A 6711-nucleotide genomic window follows, 5' to 3' on the forward strand; every position below is an offset into this window, starting at 1 on the left:
CTATCTTCTTTGGAAAAATGTTCATTCACATCTTTTGTCCACTTTTTTTGCCATTTTTAAATTATTGAGTATAGTTGATTTACAATATCGTGTCAGTTTCAGGTATACAGCGCCGGGATTCAGTTATACATGTGTATACATTCTCTTTCAAATTCTTTTCCCTTATAGGTTATTACAAAATATTGAGTATTGTTCCTTGTACTATACAGTAGGTCCTTGTTGATTATCTGTGTAATTATGTATAATAGTGTGTGTATGTTAACCCCAATCTCCTAATCTATCCCTCCCTCCCCTTCCCCTTTGGTAATTATAAAAATAATTTCGTTTTTTGTTTTCTATGTCTGTGTGTCTCTTTTATCTTTTTTTTCTTTCTTCTTTTTTTTTTTTTTTTTTTGCTTTTTAGGGCCACACCCATGGCATATGGAGGTTCCCAGGCTAGGGGTCAAATTGGATCTGTAGCCGCCTACCTACGCCACAGCCACAGCAACACAGATCCAAGCCGAGTCTGCCACCTATACCACAGCTCATGGCAACGCTGGATCCTTAACCCACTGAGCAAGGCCAGGGATGGAACCTGCATCCTCATGGATCCTAGTCAGATTCATTTTGCTGCACCACAATGGGAACTCCCAAGTCTTCTTATCTTTTGAAAATAAGTTCATTTGTATCCCTTTTTTTAAGATTTAGATTCCACATATAAGCAATATATTTGCCTTCCTCTTCCTGCCTTACTTGGTATAAATTTCTAGGTCCATCCATGTTGCTGCAAATGGCATTATTTCATTCTTTTTATGGCTGAGTAATATTCCATTGTATATATGTACCACATCTTCTTTATCCATTCATCTATCAATGGACATCTAGGTTGCTTTCATGTCTTTGGCTATCATAAATTGCACTACAATGAACATTGGAGTGCATGTATCTTTTCAAATTATAGTTTGCTGCAATTATATGCCCAGGGGTGGAATTGCAGGATTATATGGTAACTATTTTTAGTTGGGTTATTTTTTAATTGGATTATTTGATTTTGCTCTATTTTACTGTGTGAGTTCTTTAAATAATTTGGATATTAAACCCCTATCAGATGTATAATTTGCAAATACGTTTTCCCATTCCATGGGTTATTTATTTACTCTGTGGATTGTTTATTTTGTTGTGCAGAAGCTTTTTAGTTACATGTAATCACACTTGTTTAATTTTTATTTTGTTTATTATGCTTTAGCTGTTATATTTTTAAAAAAATTGGAGTTCCTGTCATGGCTCAGAGGTAATGAACCTGACTAGTATCCATGACGACACAGGTTCAATCCCTGGCCTCACTCAGAGGGTTAAGGACCTGGCATTGCCATGAGCTGTGGTGTAGGTTGCAGGTGTGGCTTAGATCTGGCATTGCTGTGGCTGTGGTGTAGGCCAGCAGCTACCGCTCCAATTCTACCCCTAGCCTGGGAACCTCCATATGCTACAAGTATGGTGTAAAAAGACCAAAAAATAATAATTATTGTCAAGACCCATGTCAAGGAGATTTTTTTCATATGTTTTCTCCTATGGTTTTATGGTTTCCAGTCTTACATTTGTCTTTAATCCTTTTATTTATTTTTTATTTTTTTATTTTTTTTGCTTTTTAGGACCATACCCATGGCATATGGAAGTTCCCAGGCCAGGGGTCAAATCAGAGTTGCAGCTGCCGGCCTAACCATAGCTCATGGCAATACCAGATCTTTAACCCACTGAGCGAGGCCAGGGATTGAACCCGTGTCCTCATGGATACTAGTCTGGTTCATTTCTGCTGCACCACAATGGGAACTCCTTTAATACATTTTGAGTTAATTTTGGTGATTGATATAAGGATCTAGTTTCATTCTTTTACATGTGAATATCCAGTCATCCTAGCACCGGTTATTAAAGCAAATGTGTTTTCTACATTGAGTATTCTTGGCACCCCTGTCAAATATTAGTTGACCATTTTTTGTTTGTTTTTGTTTTTGCTTTTTAGGGCCACACCCACGGCATATGGAGGCTCCTAGGCTAGGTGTCTAATCGGAGCTACAGCTGCCAGCCTACACCACAGCCACAGCAATTCCAGATCTGAACTGTGTCTGCAACCTACACCACAGCTCACAGCAATGCTGTGAGCAAGGTCAGGGATCAAACCTGCAACCTCATGGTTCCTAGTCAGATTTGTTTCCTCTGCACCACGATGGGAACTCCTAGTTGACCATTTAAGTGTGGGTTATTTCTGGGCTCTCAATTCTGTTCCATTGATATATGTGTCTGATTTATGCCAGTACCATACTGTTTTGATTACTATAGTTTATAATACAGCTTGAAATCAGTAAGTGTGATACTTCTCCTTTTGCTCTTCTTTAAGGACTGCTTTAGCTGTTCAGGGTCTTTTGTGGTTCCATGTACATTTTAGAATTGTTGTTTCTACTTCTATGAAAAATGCCTTTGGAGGAGTTCCCATTGTTGTTCAGCTGTAATGAACCCTACTTGTATCCTTGAGGATGTGGGTTCAATTCCTGGCCTCACTCAGTTGGTTAAGGTTCCAGCATTGCCAGGAGCTGCAGAGTAGGTCACAGACACAGCCTGGATCCCGAGTTACTGTGGCTGTGGCGTATGCTGCCAGCTGCAGCTCCAATTTGACCCCTAGCCTGGGAATTTCCATATGCTGAGGGTGAGGCCCTAAAAAGAAAAAAAAAAATGCCATTGACATCTTGATACAGATTACATTGAATTTCTAGATGGCTTTGGGTAGTATGAACATTCTAAAAGTATTAATTCTTCCAATCCATGAGCACAGGAATACCTTTTCATTTGTTTGTATCTTTGATTTCTTTCATCAGTGTCTTGCCATTTTCAGTACAGAGCTCTTTCACCACCTTGGTTAAAGTCATTCCTAAGTATTTTATTGTTTTTGATGCTATTGTGCCACAGATATTCTTTCAAACATCATTTGTTTGTTTTGAGAAATGGCAAAAGAAGTTTGTGCCTCTTTGGGGAATTCTAGCATCTAACCTAGAGTTGCTGGAGTTAGCAAATAAAAATAATTTTTAGTAGAAGTAGGTCCACATATTGCATGAGTCATACTTCTGACAAAAAATTATCAGGCAGCCCCAGTCATATCAGACGGAAACACTCCACTTCATATTCCTTCACGTAGTTATCAGACCTCAAATGTTACAAAGTCTTGTCCAGAATTTCTAGCTTGGATACCACAACATACAAGAAGGGAAAGGGGTGACCCAGGCCACGTCCTTGCCCAGCCTTGACTGAAAACTCAGTCTCCTGACTCAATGGCAGGGCAGGTCCAATAATGTTCAAGAAATTAATCTGCTAGCTGAGTGATGAAATTCATCAAACTCTTTTCTCCACGAAGTGATTGGCTTAATTAGATCATATAGACTGGTTATTTTGAACAATAGGTTGAGCAGGAACCAGAGTAGATCCCAACATAGATGAGCTGTGCTGCAGAGTCAACAGAAAACCCAATTTTCCCTGTCATGCCCAAGAGGAAATACTCCATTTTCTCCTGCTCTTCCAGAGTGGGAAAGGTAATTCACACCACAGGGCATCAAACTTTCCTTGTACTTCTACGATTGGACACAAAAGCCATGTTGCATTTTAGACCCTTGCAGAGTGGATGAGAAAAGTAACTACCGAATTTCTTTGGACAAATCATAGGTACTTTGTTTTTTTTTGTTTTGTTTTGTTTTTACAGAATAAAATACATACATTTACACACAATTACATTCACACAGATTATTATAACATGGATCTTAAGAAACAGATTAAGTGACTCCCACTGGAGAAGTGGAATGGAAAATATGCTGAGACAAATAGGAAATTTATTCTATACTTTATCCCAATTTTATGGCTTTCATCTTTACTACTTAGTTTTATCTATTACATTTCAATTTTTCTTTAAAAATTAGCATTATATTAAATTGTTATATTATGCAACTAAAATTTATAAAGAAGAAAGCCTTATATACCATTAAATATTTTATATAGCATAGTAAAAAGAATAACTTAACTGGTAAGCATAACAAAAATAATACACCCTCTGAAAATAAGTAAAATATAAAATGCATAAGTTGGTTAAAAAACAGTGTAACTATATAAATATCTCCCCACAATTTGTTCCATCTCATTGATTCTTCAATAAAGGCATTACACCATTCTAGGTGATGTGATAAACAAGATATTATAGACTTTACATTGTACCATGGAGAGAAATGGTTATTAATAATACAATTGTAGGGAGTTCCTGTCATGGCGCAGTGGTTAACGAATCTGACTAGGAACCATGAGGTTGCGGGTTCAGTCCCTGCCCTTGCTCAGTGGGTTAACGATCCGGTGTTGCCGTGAGCTGTGGTGTAGGTTGCAGACGCGGCTCGGATCCCACGTTGCTGTGGCTCTGGCGTAGGCCTGTGGCTACAGCTCCGATTCGACCCCTATCCTGGGAACCTCCATATGCTGCGGGAGCGGCCCAAGAAATAGCAAAAAGACAAATAATAATAATAATAATAATAATAATACAATTGTAGAACTGTGTTATTTAATTGTACAGTGGCATTATTTAATTATAATTATCATAAGTTCTTTGATGGAGAGGAAATCAGAATCAGATCTAAGAAGACTTCAGCATTCCAAGAATGATGTCAAATGACCCCCTTCATGGTGGCTTATGCACTTATTTACTATGAGATATATTTCTTTTCCAGAGATTCCTTGTTTGTGTATCAATTGTAGATTTTTGGTTTGCAGTTATTCTGAAGTTTTGATGTAAGAGTCTATATGTATATGAGATTGTTTTAAGTTGTTGTTCTCTTAATTGCAAGTTCATCTCCGGTGTCCTGCATTTGTACCCACCTCTTCTCATGATTTCTGATTTTGATGGTATAATTGTGCATGGATGATTTCTTATCTTTACTGTATATATACCTTTACTGGTGAGCCTTGTCATTTGTGGCATTTTTGTTTCCTGTTGCTGATCTTTTCTTTCCTGCCTAGAGAAGTTCCTTTAGTATTTGCTGTAAGGCTGGTTTAGTGTTGCTGAATTCTCTCAGCTTTTGCTTATCTGTGAAGGTTTTTATTTCTCCTTCAAATCTGAATGAGAGCCTTGCTGGGTAGAGTATTCTTGGTTGGAGGTTTTTTCCTTTCATCACATTAAGTATATCATTCCACTCCCTTCTGGCCTGCAGAGTTTCTGCTGAAAAATCTGCTGATAACCTTATTGGGGGTTCCCTTGTGTGTTACTTGTTTCTTTTCCCTAGCTGCTTTCAAGATTTTCTCTGTCTTTAATTTTGGTCAGTTTGATTATTATGTGTCTTGGTGTGTTCCTCCTTGGGTTTATTTTATATGGTACTTTTGTGCCTCCTGGATTTGAGTGAGTGGTTCCTTTCCCATGTTAGGGAATTTTTCAGCTATTATCTCTTGGAATATTTTTTCTGTCCCCTTCTCTCTCTCTTCTCCTTCTGGCACCCCTATAATATGGATGTTGGTGCATTTAACATTGTCCCAGAGTTCCCTGAAACTCTCTTCATTTTTTTTTCAATCTTTTTTCTCTTTTCTGTTCTGCATCCGTAATTTCTTCTAATCTGTCCTCCACCTCGCTTATTCATTCTTCTGCCTCCTGTATTCTGCTGTTAGCTGCTTCTAGTGACTTTTTTATTCCAGTTATTGTATTTTGCATCTCTTCTTGTTTGTTTTATATCTTGTATCTCTTTGGTTAGTGTTTCCTGTAAGTTATCCATCTTTGCCTCCAGTTTATTTCTAATGTCTTGCATCATCTTCAGCATCAACAGTCTAAAGTCTTTTTCCTGGAGGCCGAAAATCTCCTCATCAGTTAGCTGATTTTCTGGGGTTTTTCCTTTCTCCCTCATCTAAGTTATAGTTCTCTGTCTTTTCATTTTTATAGGTTTTTGGTGTGGTGACCTTTTTATAGATAATAGAGCTGTAGCCTCTCTTACTTCTGGTGTCTGCCCCCCTTATGGCTGAAGTTGGTATGGGGGGCTAGCTGTAGGCTTCCTGATGGGAGGGGCTGATGCCTGCCCACTGGTAGGTGGAGCCGATTCTAATCCCTCTGGTGGGTGGGGCTTAGTCTCTGGATGAGATTAGGGGCTGCTGTGTGCCTGAGGCTCTTTAGGTAGCCTGTTTACTGAGGGGTGGGGCTGTGATCCCACCTGGATTGTTGTTTGCCCTGGGGCTTCTCAGCACTGACTGACGGGTGGGGCCAGATTTTCCCAAAACGGCCACCTCCAGAGAAAGGCAACTGCTGAATATTTCCGAGCGCTTTGCCTTCAATGTCCTTCCCTCACAACAAGCCACATTCACCCCTGTTTTCCCATGATGTCCTCCAAGAACTGCAGTCAGGTTTGACCTAGGTTCCTGTGGAGAACTTGCTCTGCCCTGGGACCTAGTGCACATGAAAGTCTGTGTGTGCCTTTTAAGAATGGGGTCACCATTTCCCCCAGTCCTGTGGAGCTCCTGCGCACAAGTCCTGCTGGCCTTCAATGCCAGATGCTCCAGGGCCTCTTTCTCCCAGTGACAGATCCCAGCATGTGAGGGTTTGATGTGGGGCTCAGAACTCTCACTCCTGTAGGTGAGTCTCTGTGAGCCAGTTAGTTTTCAGTCTGTGGAGCTTCCCACCCGGGAGGTATAGGGTTGTTTACATCATGAAATCACCCCTCCTACCTGTGGATGTGG

This window comes from Phacochoerus africanus, chromosome 1 (genome assembly GCF_016906955.1).
Source record: "Phacochoerus africanus isolate WHEZ1 chromosome 1, ROS_Pafr_v1, whole genome shotgun sequence".
Lineage (NCBI taxonomy): Eukaryota > Metazoa > Chordata > Mammalia > Artiodactyla > Suidae > Phacochoerus > Phacochoerus africanus.